General features: G+C 37.1%; 1 pseudogene; it reads left to right on the forward strand.

The window, feature by feature from the left end:
* The first annotated feature begins 902 nt into the window (after nt 1–902).
* Nucleotides 903–19363, forward strand: LOC128736614 (uncharacterized; annotated as a pseudogene).
* The last annotated feature ends 2916 nt before the right edge of the window (nt 19364–22279 follow it).

Here is a 22279-nt window from a genome sequence, read left to right on the forward strand (position 1 = left end):
ATTTTTCACATGATTTCTAAGTTCTAAGAGTCTAAGTAATTCAGTGAGTATGATTATATGCATAAATTTCTGTTTTCTATTAAATGTAGAACAGATTTACAATCAAAAACCATGTAACAACCCAAAAAAATTGAAAGCAATAAAGTTTTAAACAAATTTAAACAGCTGCAAATTTCAAATATCGTTGTCCAGCTACTGACTCAGTTCGTTGGCATTTATTTTACGACAGCAGACTCACCTTATGCAGCTGGGCAAATTCAATCAAAATGTCACTCAGGTCACCCTGTCTGATCTAGAACAGTAAATTTCCTAAATATAATCAGACTTTTAGACAGATTTCGAACCGTTTTTGTGTGTTATTACGTGCGGAATCGCTCTTTGCCTTTTGCTGTTATCTCCGCTCCTAGCCCCTGCGTAGATGCCACAGCAGGAAAGTGATAATTTTTTGTCCAGTCCCGGTGTCAGTTAAACCTTCTTCTTCGTCTTCTTGTTGTGGCATTCCAGCTTGAGGGCGACAGCCATTGCCGCCCGCTGCTGCTGGTGAAACTGTTGTTGTGACAGCTTCGTAGATTAGTATCAGTGGCAGAGCTGACATCCTCCTTGGTGGTGTTGACCGCACACGGCAGTCTGAGCTGCGCGCGGGGGAAATAATTTCCACCGCTATTTTCTGACGGCTGGAGTTTGTGAATCTTATCGCCCACGAACGAACGGGAAGGGTGTACCCGCTTTCGGTAGATAATACAAGCCAAATAAGGGTTGAAACAGCTCGTTAGTTATATTCTCTATCTAGCATGCACGTTCCATAGAACCAAGACGGATGTGGAAGTGGCAATCGCACACATTATATTTTTTGTTCGATGGAGGCCTTCAAGGGGTTCCACTCGGTTATACAGTGGGTACCGATGGCGGCCGGCAAAAGCCAAAAGGAGACAACTTTGAATGATTTATTGCGTGGTATGTCTGTCTGTCTCGGGAGTCTCTTTTTCCGGTGCGACTTTTCCCGGGCGCAATCCCGTTCCGCTCGAGCGACCATAGGGCCCGAGGAGATCGACGCAGCTGCTTGCTGCTAGCCTGGTGATTGTGTGTGTGTGTGTGTGACTTTCGGGACTATTTTTAACCATCAATCGTACGTACGTAACAGAAAAGCTCTTGACGGTTGCTCTGATTGCAGCTAGTCTTTTGGACGGCCCGCCCGCCCACTTTTCGGTGATCAAAACTAGCGCACTGTTTTGGTTCCGGTCGGTCGCAGTGATCCCACACAGCGGACCCTCGGGCTTCAGGCTGCTATTTGTCACGTTTTCCTACCGGGACCAATTTCGGGTTATATGTCAGGCGGTCAAGCTGGCCCGGCAAGCTGGAATCGCAGCTGGCCGGAAAGGATATTGAAAATAATAAAAAATTGTCGCCACTTTACAAACATGGACGCATTTGTTCGTGGAATTATATTCTTCAATCCGGGGTAGGGATTCGAGGGAGAAAAACCGAAAAGAAATCGCGTTTATTGCTGTGCACATCTTGAAATTTCATCAAGAATGATTTATGGGAATGAATCGAGCTGTTTTGTGATGTTCATAATTCAGAGCCTTCGTTCGTAAAAATGTTTACGATTTTCGAAGTGCTTGCTCCACCATTGTAAATGATTTGAGATTATTAGGATAGCTATTTTTTGTAGTTAAATAAGCATTATTTTCACTTTCAATGAAAGCAATGAAAGTACACTTTAAATCAAAATTAATAACTTCTAAAACCAAGCAACATCAAGTGCCTTTCGAGAAGCTCCGGCAACACAACGGCTCTATTTTCCAGCGAATTTACCTTGAAACGAGATCCTACCACGGACTGAATAGCTCTTGAATAAAACGATGCCGGGTAAACCCCTTGAGAGAGGCAGTTTCTGCATTATAATACAAATTTTCTTGAATAAGAAGATACATCTAATGTCGGATTGGCATTCATTTCTTGTGCCCTAGCTTCTCACTGCCATCAAGCACTATGTACATACACACATACGGTACAGTGCTTCAGTCAGTCAGTCATTCAGTCATTCAGTCATTCAGTCATTCAGTCAATCAGTGATTCCATTTCCCCCTCGAAAGACCAAATATGTTTGTTCAGCACATTTCCGGTTCCTGAACTATTCCTTCCTATCAGAAGCACCTCGTATGTAGGTACATGCAGTGTATGTTTGTTGCAGAAATGAATGTGCATACGGAAAGAGCTGCTTTTACGGCATAGTAAACGGAATGTTGGAAGCGTTTCCAGAACAAGTTTGTGAACTTTTCAAGTAGCTAATCCAGCTGCCAGGAAAATTTGTCGTCACTCACACCCAGCTCCCTGCTACTCTAGGGCGACGATAAATGGCGGCTCACCAGCGCAGCGGTAGGTAATCCGGTCAAATGTTAGGGTCCACTGGCAAGAATCAAGAAACGGGCGTTCTTTCCAGCCTACCGGCCTACTCAAGGAGAGGAAACATTTTTTCAGCGTTTGACGATTCTGACAGTATCCTCGAGCATCGGTCTTCGATGAACGTGACTGATTTGCAAATTGCACTCACTTATAGCGCTCTTTGACGGTGGGGCGAGGCGGAAAAAAGAAAGAAAATGAGTTCTGTTTGATGAGCCGCCTGGGAAAAAAAGAACACTCGATGGTGTACCTATGTCACAAGAGTTTGGTTCAGAATCGGTTGCTACTAGAGTTGAAAGTCGAATTGAATCGCCATAAAACATTATTTTTTAATCAATATCTAACTAAATTGCATTCATGATACAGCAAAAAGCGTGGCCAACGATTATAGTGTGTCTAAGAAAAGACAATCGTAAAATTATGCGAGAATCTGCATAAAAAGTAAGAAATTAAAAATGTTCTAAAGGTTTTCCACTTTTGACTTCTAACTTTTGACATTATGCGTTTTACTTTTCACTTCGATTTTTTATTTCTGAGTTTTTGCTTTCGACTTTTTACTCTTCACGTTTTATTTTCGATTACTGATTGTTAACTTTTAATTCTTCATTTTAGGTTTTTAGGTTTTTTTACTTTCTATCAATAAACTAGCGCTCTACCTTGGATTGTTTGTTTTCGACTTATTACTTTTAACAATTTCTTTCGACTTTCTAATTTTCATTTTCGACCTTTTAGTTTCGATTCTTTATTTTCAACTTTTTTCTTCAGACTATCTACTTTCTAGCTTTTGACTTTTTACTTTGGATAGAAAAAAAAGTGCCAAAATCTCTCCGTCCGAACAGGTCGAAGATTATTTACGACAACCGAAACATATATAAATTTGATATCTGTGCTTGGGAAGTAAGCCAAAACAAGCGACAAAATTTCCTTGTATCAACAAAATTTCTTAACACCACGATTAAATTTAAACCATTTTGATGTCCTTGCTTGGGAAATGCGCCAAAAAGAATGACAAAACCCCTTCGTGCCAACAAATTTCTTACGAACGCGATCAAACCTAGTCCAATTTGATGTCTGTGTTAGGGAAGTGTGCCAGAAAAAATGACAAGTTCGTTGTCCCAACAAATCGCAAATTCTTTACTGCGAGACGATTAAACCTAGGCGAATTTGATATCTGTGTTGGAAAAGTGCGCAACAGCTGTTGTGTTCGGTTATAAAAATACTCTATATATATGGACTAGCTGACCCGACAAACTTCGTATTGCCACAAATTAACCTGTGTTGTACATAAATCATAAATCTCGGATGATCTTTGTCATAATCTCGAGTTTTGCAAGCCCCCCAGTGGGCGGCGCTTCCGACGGCGGGTCACCGGCAACACTCGCGACCGTCTCGTCCTGAATGATCTAGTGTTACTATAGATAGTTTTTGTGGTCTTGTATTGACTAATGTTTTATGGAAGAGTCTCGAATTTCTCGAGTTCGATTAGTTTTTGGGTTTCGCAAAATTTCTGTTTTATTTGTATGAGAGTCCATATCCCCCTACCACAGGGGTGAGAGGTCTCTAACTATCGTAAAATAAATTCAAGACTCCAAAATCTCCCACATGCCAAATTTGGTTCCATTTGCTTGATTAGTTCTCTAGTTATAAGGAAATTTGAATTTCATTTGTATGGGAGCCGCCCCTCTTAAAAGGGGAAGGGGTCGTAATTCACCTTAGAAAAAATTTCTGCCATCTAAAACTCCCACATGCCAAATTTGGTTCCATTTGCTTGATTAGTTCTCGAATTATGATGAAATTTGTATTTCATTTGTGTAGAAGCACCCCCTCTTAAAGTTGGGAGGGGTCCTAATTCACCATAGAAATTTTTTTTGCCTCAAGAAACCTCCACATGCCAAATTTGGTTCTATTTGCTTGATTAGTTCTCGAGTTATGAGGAAATTTGCATCTCATTTGTATAGGAGCCCCCCTTCCTAAAGTGGGGAGGGGTCCCAATTCATCATAGAAAAAAATTTTGTCTCCAAGAACACCCACGTGCCAAATTTTGTTCTATTTGCTTGATTAGTTCTCGAGTTATGAGGAAATTTGTATTTCGTTTGTATAGGAGCCCCCCCTCTTAAAGTGGGGAGGGGTCCTTATTCACCATAGACAATATTCTTGCCCTCGAAAACTTTCACATGCCAAATTTTGTTCCATTTGCTTGATTAGTTCTTCAGTTATGAGGAAATTTGTATTTCATGTGTATAGGATCCCCCCCTCCTAAAACGGGGAGGGGACCTAATTCATCATAGAAAAAATTTTTGTCTCCAAAAACACCCACATGCCAAATTTGGTTCCATTTGCTTAATTACTTCTCGAGTTATGAGGAAAATTGTGTTTCTTCGGTACAGGAGCTCCCCCTCTTAAAGTGGGGAGGGGTCCTAATTTACTATGGAAAATATTCTTGCCCTTGAAAACCTTCACATGCCAAATTTGGTTCCATTTGCTTGATTAGTTCTCGAGTTATGAGGAAATTTGTATGGAAGCCCCCCCTTTTAAAGAGGAGAGAAATTATAATTCCCCTTATAAAGAGGGGAGGGGTCTCAATTTACCATAAATTCTTGTCACCGAAAACACCCACATGCCAAATTTTGTTCTATTTGCTTGATTAGTTGTCGAGTTATGCAGAAATTTGTGTTTCATTTGTATGGGAGCCCCCCCTCTTAGTGGGGGGAGGGGTTTCTAACCATCACTAAAACCTTTCCTGGCCCCAAAAAACCTCTACATGCTTACTTTCATGCCGATTGGTTCAGTTGTTTTCGATTCTATAAGGAACATTCAGACAGACAGACAGACAAACAGAAATCCTTCTTTATAGGTATAGATACGCATGTTTGCCGTTGCATTGGAAGTGTAGTGAAAAGATGTGCTGTTGTAAAATTGGGATTGAATTGGTGAAATCCCTTCAACGTGGGGGAACCACTGGTAATAAACTAATATTTTATTTCTGTAAGATAGCAGGAAAGCAATAGTTTGTGTTCTTGATTTTTGTACCATTTCACAGAAAATCTTTTCGTAGAAAGTACCATTTCTCAAGGGTGACCCAAGTGAAGGAAAGTAATAGAGATCATTAGATCTAGGAAAATAAATAAACCTAGATAGAGGTGATCTCTACGGGGGGCTGCCCTCCGCTGTGGCCGGCGCTTCCGACGGCAGGTTGACGGCAACACTCGCGGCCAGTGGCCGTCTTGCGCTGAATTATCTAATGTTACTATTGATAGTTTTGGGTGGTCTTGTTATTGATTAATGTTTTATGAAAGAGTCTAAAATTTCTCGAGTTCGATTAGTTTTTGAGTTACTCAAAAATTTTTGTTTTATTTGTATGAGAGTCCTTATCCCCTTACCACAGGACATCATTAAAAAATTCCTGCCTGCAAATCCCCCCACATGCCAAATTTGGTTCCATTTGCTTGCTTAGTTCTCGAGTTATGAGGAAATTTGTATTTCATTTGTATGGGAGCCCCCCCCCCTCCTAAAAAGGGAGAGGGGTCCTAAATCATCATAGAAAAAATTCATGCCTCCAAAAACACCCATATGCCAAATATGGTTCCATTTGATTAATTGGTTCTCGAGTTATGCAGAAATATGTGTTTCATTTGTATGGAAGCCCCCCCTCTTAGTGGGGGTAGGGGTTTCTAACCATCATAAGAACCTTCCCTGGCCCCAAAAAGTCCTATAGCAAATTTTCACCTAAAAATAAAAAATAAGAAAACTTATCCAATTTAATTCTACTATGTGTATTTTATTCAATGACAGATACGTATTTCGCCTACGACTTGCAGGCTTCCTCAGTGTCTGTTTTCGAACCACGAAAATTTTCGAAATTTTCACGCCGACGGTTCAGTAGTTTTCGATTCTATAAGGAACATTCGGGCAGACAGACAGAAATCAATTTTCATATGCATAGATTTGTATGGGAGCCCCCCCTCTTAGTGGGGGGAGGAATCTCTAACCATCATAAGAACCTTCCCTGACACCAAAAACCTCTACATGCAAATTTTCACTGCAATCGGTTCAGTAGTTTTCGATTCTATAAGGAACATATGGACAGACAGACAGACAGAAATCCATTTTTATAGGCATAGATATATACATGAAGAATCGAATGATTACATGCATGAATACATGCTACTATCACTATCAAGAGATTTACGTAGTCCTGCGTCACCTATGCGGTCGTGTCTTGTACACAACCCCTCTGATTTTTTAACTTTTTTATTTTTCGTCTTTTCGATTTTTTGGCTTTTTGACTCTTCAACTTCAACTGTTGTCATTTCTACTTTATGTTTTCGATTCTCTGATGTTTCGATTTCACGACTTTTCGCCATTTCAGATTTTCGACGATTTAATTTTCGACTTTTTGACTTTTCGAACTTTTGACTTTTGGTTTTTCCGACTTTTCGACTTTGAAACTTTTCAATGTTCCGATTCTTCGACTTAAGGGATTTTTGACCTTTAGTCGTTTCGATTTATCAATATTTCGAATTTTCGACCTCACGACTTTCAGTTTTTCGACGATTTAGTTTTCGACCTTTTGACGTTTCCACTTTGTGCTTTCGACTGTTCACCATTTTGAACTTTCGACTTTACCTTTTTCTGACATTTAGATTTCTCGACATTTTTAGAATTTTTGACTTTTTCACTTTTCGATCAATTAACGACTCTTCGACGTTTAAAATTAACGATTTTTCGACATTTCGATGTTTCGAATTTTGGACTTTACGATGTACTGAATATTCTATTTTTCGACTTTTTGGCATTTACGATTTTCAATTTTGATTTTTATGAGTTTTGACTGTTGATTGTTGAGTGTTAACTGTTGACTGTTTGACCTTTCGACTTCTGGAGTTTTGGACTTTTTGAATTTGCGTCTTTTCAATTTTTCTACTCCTCGACGTTTTTATTTTTCGATTATTAGAATTTCCGGCTGTTCGACTTTCGACTCTTTGACAACCCATCTTTTTTATCTTTCGACCTGTCGACTTTTCGATCTTTAGACGCTTCAACTCTTCGATCTTTTGATGCTACAACTTTTCGACTTTTCGACTCTTCAACTTTCTGCCCGGTCGATGTTTCGACTCGGTCTTTTCAACTTTGAAATTGTTTAACTTTTCAACTTTTCGAATTTTCGACATTTCAACTTTTTGATGTTGCGATTCTTCGACATTTACACTATTCGCCTTTCAGTTTTTCGGCGATTCAATTTTCGAGTCTTTAACTTTTCGACCTTTTGTCGTTTTTATTTTGTGTTTTCGACTTTTCGATATTTCGAATTATCGATTTTACCTTTTTTACACCTTTCGATTTTTCAACGATTCGACTTTTTCACATTTTGACCTGTTGAGGTTTCGACTCTTCGACTTTTAGAGTCAACGATTTTTCGACTTTACGACTACGGCTTTTCGATATTTTGACTATACAATTTTCCGAATTTTCGACCTTTCGATTTTTTGATTTTTCGAAATTTGGACTTTTTGATTTTTGACTGCAGACTTTTTCCGACATGTTTTGATTTCCGACTTTTAATTTTTCGTTTTTTCGACTTTTTACTATTCTATTTATTTTCTTTCTCGACTTTTTGACTTTTCGATTTTATCATTTTGTGACCTGTCAACTGTTCAAATTTCTGACTCTTCGACATGTAGAGTTTACTATTTTTAAATATTTCTGTTAAACACAATTAACGAGTGTTTACGATTTTCCCACATATAGAAATTTCCACTTTTCCGACATTTTGAAAATTGATTTATTTATTTAGGCCATCTAATATATAAAAATGGATTTCTGTCTGTCTGTCGGGATGTTTCTTATAGAATTAAAAACTACTGAACTGATCGGCGTGAAAATTTGCATGTAGAGGTTTTTGGGGTCAGGGAAGGTTTTAATGACGGTATGAGACCCCTCCCCCCACTAAGTGGGGCGGCTCCCACACAAATTGAACACAAATTTCTGCATAACTTGGGAACGTATCAAGCAAATAGAACAAAATTTGGCATGTGCGTGTTTTTGGTGACAAGAATTTATTCTATGGTAAATTGAGACCCCTCGCAAGAATCGCAAGCGCAAGAATATTTTCTGTTGTGAATTGGGACCCCTCCCCACTTTAAGAGGGGGGCTCGTATACAAACGAAATACAAATTTCCTCATAATTCGAGAACTAATCAAGCAAATGGAACCATATTTGGCATGTGGGTGTTTTTGGAGGCAAGATTATTTTCTATGGTGAATTGAGACCCCTCTCCTCTTTAGAAAGCGAGTTATGGCCCATCTCCCCTTTAAGAGGGTGGGCTTCCATACAAATGAAATGCAAATTTACTCTTATCTCGAGAACTAATCAAGCAAATGGGAGCATGTGGGAGTTTTAGAAGGCAGAAATTTTTTCTATGGTGAATTACGACCCCTCCTTCTTTTAAGAGGAGGGGCTACCATACAAATGAAATATAAATTTCCTTGTAACTTGAAAACTAATCAAGCAAATGGAACCAAATTTGGCGTGTGGGAGATTTTGGAGTCTTGAATTTATTTTATGATAGTTAGAGACCTCTCACCCCTGTGGTAGGGGGATATGGACTCTCATACAAATAAAACAGAAATTTTTGCGAAACTCAAAAACTAATCGAACTCGAGAAATTCGAGACTCTTCCATAAAACATTAGTCAACATTAGCCGCCCACTGGGGCGAGGCAACTCCCCGCAGAAATCACTACTGTCTAGGTTTATTTGTTTTCCTAGGTCTACCTGGGTTTCCTGGAACGAGCGACAGCGAGTAAGGAGAGGATCGCGAAATGGTACTTCCCACGAAAAAGTTTTCCGTGAAATGGTACATTCCGCTTAAGCTTTTTTGCGAAATGATATTCGGCGAAATGTTGTATAATCATGGCGAATATTACTATCCGCTTTCTGGCTATGCAATGAGGGGACAGGGGAGTTGTTTTCTACTTTACGGTGAGGAAAAATTGCAAATTTGTATATTAAACTACCCATTCCTGGTAACTAATAAGCATTAACATAAACAGCAAATCAGCATATCTGGTATTTTATACTGCACGTTGTTGTGTATTAGCTTTTTGACTGCATAGGTGTTGTAAATTGGCAACCGAAATTGTATTCAAATTCTTCGTGTCGGTAATTAGCTGTAAATTAGCATTGTCAGCACTATAAGAAGGTTATCAGTAAAGTAGCTATGTATTTTGCCAAAATAGCATTTAAGTAGCATTTAAGGCGACTTAAATGCTTATTGGCCTGCATTTGAATAGCATTGGTGATGCTTATTGGTTACCTGGGATGCTTTCATAGTTATGTAACTGCCAAAATGAATCATCTAAGGATGAACTCCTCAGAAACTTGCAAAACTCGAGATTGTGACAAAGATCATCCGCGATTCATGATTTATGTACAACACAGTTTAATTTGTGGCAATACGAAGTTTATCGGGTCAGCTAGTTACAAATATTTTATAAAGTTTTTGTCCTTTCGGTGTTGGGCTACTGAAGGCGGGGGCGAAAAAAAACAAAGAGATTTTTTTATGCAAAAAAATATGCATTTTAAGCATTTTTACTTAAGTTTTAATCGTGAAACCCAAATCAATTCATTCTTTTGACATACACATTATTATTTTCCTTGCAAAATTTTACAAAAAGGAAGACAAAAATGATAGAAAAAATTCCTTCCATTGCACAGTGGTTTGATTGCTCTGGAATCGTAAGCTTTTTTAATAACTCTTTTCATAGTATTTTTTGCAATATGGCGTCTTCGGAAGAATTTCTGTATATCAATAGACGCTAGATCAAACGACTGGTGGTTAGTATTAGTTCAGAACTCAAACACAGGTGGCGCTGCAAAATTTAACTTTCTAATTTGATGATATAGAGCTGTAGTATGTTCTAGAAAGTTTTAGATAAGCTTATTATGAAGCTTTTTGCTGAAAACATTATTCCTCTAAGTATCACAGTTTTTGAGATATTAGGCGTCTTTCATGACGGACCCAAAAAATCGGAATTTTCACTGTAGCTTCAAAACCATAAGATTTAGGGAAAAATAATGTTCTGCAAATATTTGCATCTATTAAAATCACACACTTTTGCAGAAGGTAGTGAACACGTGTCTTCTATACAGAGCGAGTTACTGAACGATTTAGGTAAAAATTAGCCATATTTCGTACGGCTATACAATAAAAAGTTGGAAAAACTGGCGACCGAAATATAATTAAAGTACATTCAAAACTGATCTTAAAACATGCCAAGTCATTTGTCTCTTTAAGTATCTTCATCATCTAATTTGCATTTCCAAGAAATGTTACTCAGTCTTTTAGCGACATATATATCATAATGTTTACTATATCCCATCGCCCTGTTAGCAGCAAGGTACGATGCTAATGTAGCAAGCCAGTCATCGTATGTACTAATCTCGGCTGTGTGGTATTGCTAGAGTTTAATTAAAGACGGTTATACCCAAAGCTTTGCAACAAGTATTGGACTAACATTCCTTCCCATCCCACCAGGACCCGCCGGCGTCGGTATTGATCAGCATGCGGGGACTTGATAAGGATGCACAATGATGAATAGCATGCTGTCCCAAGTGTTACTTTTTACTTTTTACATTTTACATTTTACTTTTTACTTTTTACTTTTTACTTTTTACTTTTTACTTTTTACTTTTTACTTTTTACTTTTTACTTTTTACTTTTTACTTTTTACTTTTTACTTTTTACTTTTTACTTTTTACTTTTTACTTTTTACTTTTTACTTTTTACTTTTTACTTTTTACTTTTTACTTTTTACTTTTTACTTTTTACTTTTTACTTTTTACTTTTTACTTTTTACTTTTTACTTTTTACTTTTTACTTTTTACTTTTTACTTTTTACTTTTTACTTTTTACTTTTTACTTTTTACTTTTTACTTTTTACTTTTTACTTTTTACTTTTTACTTTTTACTTTTTACTTTTTACTTTTTACTTTTTACTTTTTACTTTTTACTTTTTACTTTTTACTTTTTACTTTTTACTTTTTACTTTTTACTTTTTACTTTTTACTTTTTACTTTTTACTTTTTACTTTTTACTTTTTACATTTTAACGTTTTACTTTTTACATTTTAACGATTTACTTTTTACTTTATATAATGATACTCAGTTGCTACTGGTTGGTGCTGCAAATTACTTATTCTTAAGAGATTTCGTTGACGTTCTGTGAAATGCAAGGGAACGCTTGATTCTCGACTTTAAAACCCCTCTCTTTCGTATCTTTAATTTTAGTCCGGTAGGGAAAGCCATATTCAACGATGTCATGTAATAAATGTAAACCGTGCTGCACTCCAGTTCGGTCGGGGAGTTCTCTAAGATTAGTACATTATTCACGGTCATAAAGTTTCTTCAGCACAAAACATTTTCAAAGCTTCTCGGCGGAAAATTTTATGATCATATTCTGATGTGGAGCAAGTTTCCCATTCTGTTCGGAATGTATGCACTCTATTAGCCGCTTCAGAGGTTCACCTACAAACGTCATTTCCAGCGCAACAAATTGCCTCAGCTGCAATTTCTTTTGCTCATCTGCACGTTCTGAGTGCAATTTACTTCCAACTCGCCTGTAACCTGACAAGTAAAAATTTTGCTTTGTAGTTTTTTTTTCTCTACTGCACCACGCCTCCTAGCTGCACCGCTTCAGTGTGCGTGGTGAACTCGTTAGAGCAGTGACTAATTACTTCCATATTATTTTTATCAACACTCGTCGACACCGTCGTTTGTGCTATTTCCGACACTTACAGCGGGAAACTAACAACAACGAAGGCAAAACAACGCTACTGGAATGAAAGCAATAATGCGAAGCATTTTAGTATAACCGGCAATGTCATCACGTTGACAGATAATAAATGGACGACTAGAGCTAGGATCCAACAAACGAACGAACGGCTGGATACAAATAGGCTTGCCATCTCTCTGGTTGGCAGCATGTTCGGGCCGACAAAGAGGACCTTTCGGCTGGATTGCGGTGAATATTCTCATAAATAAAAAAGACAAAATAGTAAAACGAAAGGATAATACAGCGGGGCGCTAAAGTTCACTCTGCAGGATAATTTATTTCTGTTCCAATGCTGCTGTAGTGACGCGCTACGGGCACTACTGCAAGATCTGCTTTTTCGCACGTTTTCCTCACTGCACTGGGTGGGATATGATTCCAAATAAAGGGGAAAAGCTGTGGGAAAAAGAACCGTACCTAATAACTGAACGCTTGGCGCCGAGCAAATGCTGAAAGAAATTAACCAAAAGATACGTTTTTGCTTGGTGCCACTGCACTGTCCTGACGTAAGCCAGTTGGCGCTGCTAGGAAATGTACAACCTAGACGGCAGGCAGACGCGCTGTTCTGTTCTCTGTGGAATATTACGGATGATGATTGTCTACTTGTGAAGTTCCGAAGGTTTGACCAGCTGCGACTTTAATTTAAATGTTTAGATTTTTAAATGTTAAATAATAAGGCGTAATCTGTTCACTACGCTTAAAGTTTCGTTCAGCATTCCGATTTGAAAAGGATTCATTTGATCTACAGATCAACTTCAGTGATGATTCTATAATTCAGAACTTATTCGCACTGACGGACACAGCATTTTCCGCCAGAAACTCGAAGTGAATCCGCATAGGTCGAAAATGTGCCGACAACCGTGCCGGGGGTCTCGCAGTTCTGACTCAGCCCAGAAAGTTCTTCCATTCAAACCAAAACTTTGTTCGCTCGGTGGAGTCAGTAAAGTTAGAAGTTCAAATCAGAGCGCCACCGTTGTTGGTTGTTGGTTCGCTCGGCCAGATCGGAAGACGGTGGAAATCAGTTCCGTCCGTGTTGTTTTCGCACTCTAGTTTCGTACTTCAGTAAGCGAAGTTTCGGCAGAGATCAAATGTCGTTAGCAAGGATAGTTCAGTTAATTCAATGCTGAATTTTGTCTCCGAATTCAATTGCATAGCTTTCGGGAGCGGAAATTACCAATTTCGTGCTCGGGAAAGCCAATGGGCTTGAAAGTGAAAGGAAACTCACAATAGAACACAATAGAATGGTAGAAGCAGTTTAGAAGTGGTCATTCTCTTGGTTTGCTATGAAAACCCAATCAAATTGCTGACCTTTTTTGTGTTTTAGGCTTTGTTTCTTTTTTAATAGAGTTGCATCACTTTCAAGTTTTCGACTTGAAAGCAACTTTCACCCCAAAATTTTCTCTTGATACCTCCGGTGTAATTAGCAGAATAAATGTAGAGAGCCAATCTCAATCAACAAAACAGCTTTGCTATGAAAAATGCCATCGTCGATTCAGTACAACACTCGTTCGTTGATATGTCTAGCTGAGATAAGTCCTATAGAAATCCTGCTGAAGGAAAATGCTTTTATATTAATTATCAATTGATTTTTTTTCTTTTGTTGCAAAAAGCATACCACTGCAAACCATTCTTTTGATCTACTGTAGAGTGTTCTCTTTTGATCTGTGCCAGTGTGCCAATTGATAACCGTTATACATTTGAAAAACTACTATCTGGATTGAAGGCATTATCCCTCTCTCCCCTCAACAGGTTTTATGTTGCGAATGAAATGTGCGTCATTCCAAGAAGAACTAGACCAGATTTCTGCAGCCTTTATAAGATGTTTATCAACATAGACGATCTGGGCCATCGGACGAGTGCGAAAATGCCTAGTGGGTTGCTGTTTGATACATCCAGGAAGGAAAAGAAAAACTTTTCCCCATTTCTGCCCCGGCTCATCGGACATTTTCCCAGTTGCCTGCTCGTTCTAATTAAGGCTTTTCGTTGGACAATGACTAGTTACTGAGAAAATTTTATTATTGCCAAAAGTTTGGTGACTTTAGTGTGATTAATAGAAACTAATCAACAATTCAGCTCGGTGATAAGCAGAACTGTGATGTTTTTGAAACTTAACTTTCTTCATAGACGAACTTTATCGTGTACAAGGCCAATATTATTCTACTGATGCGAAGAGTTGTTCCTGATCAGGATCAAGTTACATTTTATTTTGCCGCAAATGTCAAAAAAGTATATTCAAGTAACACCCAGCCCACGAAAAATTAATCACTCTAGTATATGCGAAACAATATCAAAAGGAATACACGAGAAAAAATTGGAAAAATTTCCTGTAATACTACTATATTTTATATATTTTTGTTTTGGATCATCAAAATCACATAAAAGATAAGTGCAAATGTGTATCGTTTCGTGAAATTCACGCTATGTTATTCTATTTAAATTTTTATATTGGGTCTATTGCGGATTTATTCTGATTATTCTGACTGTTTTAGCAATCACTTAATTTTGTTCCAATTACTTCAGATTTGGCTAGATAATACTGGTATTAACTGCCTCCATCTGATGTCAATTATTCCTAAATTTTATTTGAGTACTGCCTTTAAATTGTTATTTATTTAATTTTAATCGAAAGTCCAAAGCAAAAAGTGGAAAGTGAAAGGACTCATGCAAAAAAATCGATAGCAAGTTATCGAACGAATAAAGTCAAAAGTAAATAGTAGAACGAATCGGAAAGAAAAAATCAAAGTTGAAATGTCCAAAGTAAAAAGTCTACAATCTACAAATCGAAATAATAATAAGTAATTAGTCGAACATAAAAAGTCTAACGTAAAAAGAAAAAAGCAAAAACCGAAAATAAAAAGCCAGTAGCGAGAAATATTAAATAAACAGTCGAAAGTAAAAAAAATAAAATAAAACGTCGGATGCTAGAAGCCGAAAGTCAAAAAGTTTTACATAAAAAGTCGAAAGTATAAAGTCGAAAGAAAAATTTAAAAGTAAAAAGTCAATAATAAACAGTTTATGGTGAAAAGTGCAACGTAAAAAGCCGAAAGTAAAAAACTAAAAGTAAAAGCAGTCGAAGTAAAAAGGCTAAGAGAAAAGGTACAAATAAAATGCCGAAAGCAAAGACTGAATATAAAAAGTCGGAAGTAAAAACTCCAAAGTAAAAAATCGAAAATAGAAATTTCAATGTAAAAAGTCTGAAGAAAAAAGTTGAACGTAAACTATTGCTACTAAAAAATCAAAAATGAAAAATAGAAAGTGGAAGGTAACAAGCTAAACGTTGGAAGCATAAAGTCTATGACAAAAAGTTTAAAGTTAAAACCTGAAAAAGGCAAAGTAAAACGCTGAAAAGAATCAGTTGGAAGTAATAATTCCAAAGTAAAAATGTTGAATGAAGTATACAGATAAATATAAACCGAACTCAAACATTCGAAAGTAAAAGTCGAAAGGAAAAAATTAGAAGGTAGCAAAACCATGTTAAAAAGACAGGTGAAAAATTGAAAATAAAACAACCTAAACTAATAAACCGTAAATGAAAAACATAAAATAAAAAGACAACATATGACAGTCGAAAGGAAAACGTTGAGAGTAAAAAGTCTACGGTAAAAATGTCGAAAGCAAAAAGTCGTAGGCAAAATTTAAAAGTAAAAAGTCACTTGTAAAAACCTTGTAGGAAAAAGTCCAAAGTAAAAAATCGAAAATAAAAAATCATAAGTAAGAAAACTCGAATTAAGAAGCCTAAAGAAAAAAAACGAATATAAAGAGTCGAAAACAAAATGTTGAAAATAAAAAGCTAGAAGCAGAAATTCCAAAGCAAAAAATCGCAAAAAAAATTCAAAGCTAGTCGAAAGCAAAGAGTCTGAAGCAGGAAGTCGAAAACAAACAGTTGAAAGTAAAAAGTAGAAAGTGAAAATATAAATTAAAATGTCAATGTTAAAAAGACAACAACAAAATTAAAAACAAAAACAACTAAACCTCAACTAAAAAATCGAAAATAAAAAACCAACTCATCCATCAAAAGTCGAAAGTAAAAAGTTGTAGTGAAAAAAAGTGAAAGTAAAGCAAAAGCTTAGAGTAAAAAGTCGAAGGTATAAAAATAGAAAGAAGTAAAGAATCGCAACTAATAAATTCTAAGTAAAACATAAATCAAAAAGGAAGGAGTCCAAAATCAAAAGTTTAAAATTAAAAGTCTCAAAACCTCAAAAAACTCAAACGTGGAAAAGACATAAGTCACCAGTAACGACTCAAAATTAAAAACCCGAAAGTCAAAACACAGAACTCAAAATTGAGAGAGCAAAATTCAAAAATTAAAAATCAAAATTTAAAATTCAAAATTTTAATTTTCAGAAGTCAAAATTCGTGAGAAGTAGGAAAGTCGAAAAGTCAAAAGATGAAATTTGGAGGTCTAAATTCACAAAATTGAGAAGTAGCAAAACCGAAAATTTCAAAAGTCGGAAGGTTGAACAGTAAACGAACAATCGAAACGTCGAGAAGTCGAAAATTCGAAATGTCAAAAGGCAGAAAAGTCTGGTTTTTTCGACTTTTCGACCTTTCGGCATTTCAAATTTTCGAAAATTAAAAACCAAAACCAAATCACGAATCACAAATTAAAATTTAGAACTCAAAATTTTGATGCTAACGGTCAAAAGTCAAAATCCAGAATAAGTTGAAAACTCCAACAGTGAAATAGGGTACGGGAGGGTATTTCAGCAGGTTTCTAAATTCAGCCTATTTGTCTTTTCTTTCGCCAACAAATATAGTTTGCCGACATACAATTTTAGTATGTTATAACTATTTTTTCAACACTGTAAGTAATCTACTATTTTTTATTCAAAGAACGTCAAAACCATCTGTTCTTCCACTAGAACTAGGCCATAGGCCGAAAAAATGTATGCCATCGCTTAATGGGCTGAAAATACCCTCCCGTACCCTATTAAAGTTTAGAAATCACAAGTTGAAAATTCGAATAATTGAAAAACCTGATTTCTCTAGAGTCCGAAAAGTCCAAAAGTCCAAAAGACGAAAAGTCGAAAATTCGAAAGATCGAGAAGTCAAACGTCGAGAAGTCGAAAAGTTGAAAGTCAAGAAATCAAAGAGTTGAAAACTCCAAAAGCCGAAACGTCCAAGAGTCGAAAAGTAGAAAAATTTAAATGCCGAAAAGTCGAAATGCCGAGAAGTTGAAAATTTAAAATTCGAAGCATCAATGGTTCAATGTAAAATCGAAAAATCGAGAATTTGAAAAGTAGAAAAGTCGAAGGGTCAAAAGGTCGAAAAGTCGAAATTCGAAAAGCTGAAAAAAGTCACATAAACCAGGAAAGTGAAAAAGTGGAAATGACTGAAGGTCGACAAGTGGCAAAAAGGCAGAGTAGAAAAGTCAAAAGGTCAAAAAGTCGAAATGTCAAATTGTCGAAATGCCGAAAAATCGAATACGTGCAGATTCGAAAACACGAAATTCGAATGGACGAAAAGTCAAGAAGCCGAAAAGTCAAAAAGTCCTTAGACAAAAGGTCAAAAAAAATAAAAAGTTGAAAAGTCGAAAAGTTGAAATGTTGAAGTGACCAAAAGCCGAAAAGTCGACAAGTTAAAAAGTGAAAAAGTCGAAGAGCCGAAGAGTCGAAAAATCTACAAGACGAAAATTTCAAATATCGGGAAAGTCGAAAAATCGAACAGTCGAAAAGTTAAATAGTCGAGAAATCAATAAGTTGAAAGATCGAAAAATCAGAGGTCAAAAGTTGGAAAAGGTGAAAAGTCGGAATTTGAAAAGTCGATAAAACGAAGAGTTGAAAAGTAGAAAACATGAGGTAAAGTCGAAAAATCGTTGACTCGAAAAGTCAAAGAGTCGAAACCTTAACAGGTCGATAAGTGAAAAAGTCGAATCGTCGAAAAATCGAAAGGTCTAAAACAGGTGAAGTCGAAAATTCGAAATATCGAAAACACAAAGTAAAACCGTCAAAAGGTCGAAAAGTTAACGACTTGAAAATTAAATCGTCGTAAAACTGAAAGGCGAAAAGTCTAAATGTCGAAGAATCGCAACATCAAAAATTCGAAAAATTGAAAAGTTAAATAGTTGAAAAGTCCGAGTCGAAACATCGACAGGTCAAAAAGTTGAAGAGTCGAAAAGCCGAAAAGTCTACAAGTTAAAAAGTCGAAGAGTCGAAAAATCTACAAGTCGAAAATTTCAATTGTCGGGAAAGTCGAAAAATCGAACAGTCGAAAAGTTAAATAGTCGAGATAATCAATATGTCGAAAACTCGATCAAAAGTTAGAAAAGGTGAAAAGTCGGAATTTGAAAAGTCGAGAAAACGAAGAGTTGAAAAGTTAAAACGTCGAAAATTCGCAAGATCGAAGCCCAAAAATCTTGAAATGTCGAAAAGTCGAAAAATTAAGAAGTCAAAACGTTGAAAAGTCGAAAAAAGAGGAAAGTTGAAGATTCGAATGGCCGAAAAGTTGAGAAGGCTAAAAGCCGAAAAGTCAAAAAGCCAAAAAATCGAAAAGACAGAATGTGAAAAGGTTGAAAAGTGAAAAAGTTTAAAAGTCAAAAGGTCGAAAAGGTCGAAAAGGTTGAAAATTGGAAATTCGAAGAGTCGAGAAATTGAAAGGACGAAAAGTAGAAAAGACGAAGAGAAGAAAAGTCGAACAGTTAAAACCTCGTAGTCGAAAAGTCGAAATGTTAAAATGTCCAAAAACCGAAAAATTGGCAATTCGGCAAGTTGAACCGTAGAAAGTCAAAAAGTCGAGAAGTCGAAAAGTCGAAAAGTCGAAAAGTCGAAAAGTCGAAAAGTCGAAAAGTCGAAAAGTCGAAAAGTCGAAAAGTCGAAAAGTCGAAAAGTCGAAAAGTCGAAAAGTCGAAAAGTCGAAAAGTCGAAAAGTCGAAAAGTCGAAAAGTCGAAAAGTCGAAAAGTCGAAAAGTCGAAAAGTCGAAAAGTCGAAAAGTCGAAAAGTCGAAAAGTCGAAAAGTCGAAAAGTCGAAAAGTCGAAAAGTCGAAAAGTCGAAAAGTCGAAAAGTCGAAAAGTCGAAAAGTCGAAAAGTCGAAAAGTCGAAAAGTCGAAAAGTCGAAAAGTCGAAAAGTCGAAAAGTCGAAAAGTCGAAAAGTCGAAAAGTCGAAAAGTCGAAAAGTCGAAAAGTCGAAAAGTCGAAAAGTCGAAAAGTCGAAAAGTCGAAAAGTCGAAAAGTCGAAAAGTCGAAAAGTCGAAAAGTCGAAAAGTCGAAAAGTCGAAAAGTCGAAAAGTCGAAAAGTCGAAAAGTCGAAAAGTCGAAAAGTCGAAAAGTCGAAAAGTCGAAAAGTCGAAAAGTCGAAAAGTCGAAAAGTCGAAAAGTCGAAAAGTCGAAAAGTCGAAAAGTCGAAAAGTCGAAAAGTCGAAAAGTCGAAAAGTCGAAAAGTCGAAAAGTCGAAAAGTCGAAAAGTCGAAAAGTCGAAAAGTCGAAAAGTCGAAAAGTCGAAAAGTCGAAAAGTCGAAAAGTCGAAAAGTCGAAAAGTCGAAAAGTCGAAAAGTCGAAAAGTCCAAAAGTCCAAAAGCCGAAAAGTCGAAAAGTCGAAAAGTCGAAAAGCCGTAAAGACGATAGGTGGAAAGACGAAAAATCGAAAACTTGAATAGTTGAAAGGTCCAAAAGTCGAGAAAGCAAAATGTCAAAAATACGAAAATTCGGAAAGTCGAAATGGCAAATGACAAATGACAAATGACAAATGCTAATGATAACCGCAAAATGAAAATAACAAAATACTAAAGGTCGAAGAGAAAAATCAGTACACAAGAAGGAACCTATAACAGGTAAAAATCAAAATAAGACGTATAAGATGCGAAACAGAAGGTAAAAATTGAAAATAAGGAAAAGTTAAATTGTAGAAAAACAAAGAAGAAGGTAAATTCTGAGTTTGAAAAGATTTGTTTTACAACAGCTTCAATGATAATGGTTGGAGAGTCGTAAAAAAATCAACATCGAAAACTAGAAAAAAATGAAATCCCAAACAATAGAAAATCGTAGTACATACCATGAAAAGAGTCTGGATTGATGAGCAAAGTCGAATTTCACGTATAATGTGTTTTTATTGGTTAGTTCCGGGACTTTATGACCTATCTATTCGCATCACAATGCAAAGTTGCGTAAACATGAATTGTCTATCAAACAGAAAAATATTATTCCAAAAAATTAAATATTTTAAATTGTCGTTTTCCTACTCCCATAATGTGAATAAATTTATTAACACCAGTAAGGAAACGCAGTACAACAGCTTGAATTGAAATGGAAGGCAAAAATTATGCCATACGAAAATAAATTGTAAACAAAGTGGGAAAGCTATGTTCATTCAACAAACTGTGTTCAGTTGCTTGCTTTGCTTTGTTTTAATTGTTTTCAAGTTCCCCAGTGGTCACATTGCCTGCTCTCGCTAGCAGCATTTATGCAACGAAGAGTTATGTCCACGTTTCACCCCTAGGCCGACCTCTGATCGTCGTGAAGTTCGAGCAAGGCCTGTGCGCAAAAGTAGTTTCCTAGTTTGTTTGAAGTGCCTCTCACTTGAACCCGGCAGCAAGAACCGACATAATTCCTAGCACAGGACAAAAGCAGGGCGCTCTGGTGCAAAGCCAAACGAATTCATACACAAGGAAGCGTCTAGTAAAACTTTGGTGCAAAAGTATCCGCCTCTCGAAAACGCACAAGTGCTGGTAAAAGTTTCGGCGCACAAATTTTGATCTGTCATAAGATACAACACAGTTCGCAGCGATACACCGAGAGGGGGCGTAAGGAAAACAAAACAATAAACATTCACACGATCCTTCCTTGCCGAAGGGGGCTATCCCGGCCGAAAGACCTGAAGCGGGAAAGGAAAAAAGTAACCCTTGCTGCTTAAACGAACTTATAAGGGCAATATTCATATTTTTTGTTATGATACTTTGTGCCGGCTTTTTCCTTCACGGTCCAGCGAGAAGAGCTTCTGCTAAGAATGGTTATCGATTTCAGCACACAAACTTCCCCCAAAAAGCGGCTCTTAATTTATCGGTAAGATCACTTGGCGCAAAGTTCTTCGAAAAGAAAAATATAATTTCTAAGTTACATAGATGGAAATTGGAAACACAAACTTACGGTTACGACTTGGAGAGGCTGCCAGGAACACCCAACAAAAGTTGTCCATTTCGGAACCTTTTAGCCAAAAATCTCTCTCTATTTGGGGCCATCAAATGAAAAAGCTTTCATTTTCCCACCGAAGAGCACCTTTCACCTCATTTCGAGGTTTTGGGGAAAATGAAATGGTTTAACCTTCCCGCTCTCGCAGCAGTTAGGGAATGTTGTGGTCGCTCTGGCTGCGGCCGGGAATTGAGTCATAATCAAAAGTGTTCGCAAATCCCCGGTTGCCAGCCTGGCACTTTTGAGCTTGAGCTTGAGCTTCAACGACGTCAGCTTAGAGCTAATAGGGCCATTAATGTCCCCCGGCTGTGCCGTGCCGGTGGGTAGGGGGAAGGTGAAAGCATTTGATGAAATGTTTCAGTAATTTTAGGTAATTTTCTATAGCAAATTGCTGAAGTTTAGAGCCGATTGAATTATGGTCTGCCCTTTCTAATGGTCGTTATCCTTTTTTTTAATGGCTTATTTTTGCCTGCCAACCTACGATTGTTTGCCATCATCTGAAAAATCATTCAACAATGTGTGCGGTTTGCTCAGTGCCAATCGCATATCACGAGGTAAAGTAATTTCTGCTGTCTGTTGAAACAATCGGAACCACTTGTGTTCGGTTTTCCGTCGAGAGGAACGGAAAAGTTAGTCGTTATGGCTTTGAGCCCACATTTTGGTAGCAGCATGGCTATCTGTAACTATAAGCGATGGATGGTGGAATATGTTAAGCTACTCGAGCGGAGTGGCAGCAGCCACAGCAGCCGCAAGCAATACGACGTGACTAACAAGGAGCTGTGCATGAGTGGTCTAGATAAAATTTGAATTTATCGTACAAACAGGACCGTTCGTCTAGCGAGCAGCCAGGAGCCACGATACAACCAGTGTTTTGTTTCTCCTCTTGCGCGGCGCTCCTGTATCAGCTCACGAAATAGATGGGAAAA

Source organism: Sabethes cyaneus, chromosome 2, assembly GCF_943734655.1.
Source record: "Sabethes cyaneus chromosome 2, idSabCyanKW18_F2, whole genome shotgun sequence".
Classification (NCBI taxonomy): domain Eukaryota; kingdom Metazoa; phylum Arthropoda; class Insecta; order Diptera; family Culicidae; genus Sabethes; species Sabethes cyaneus.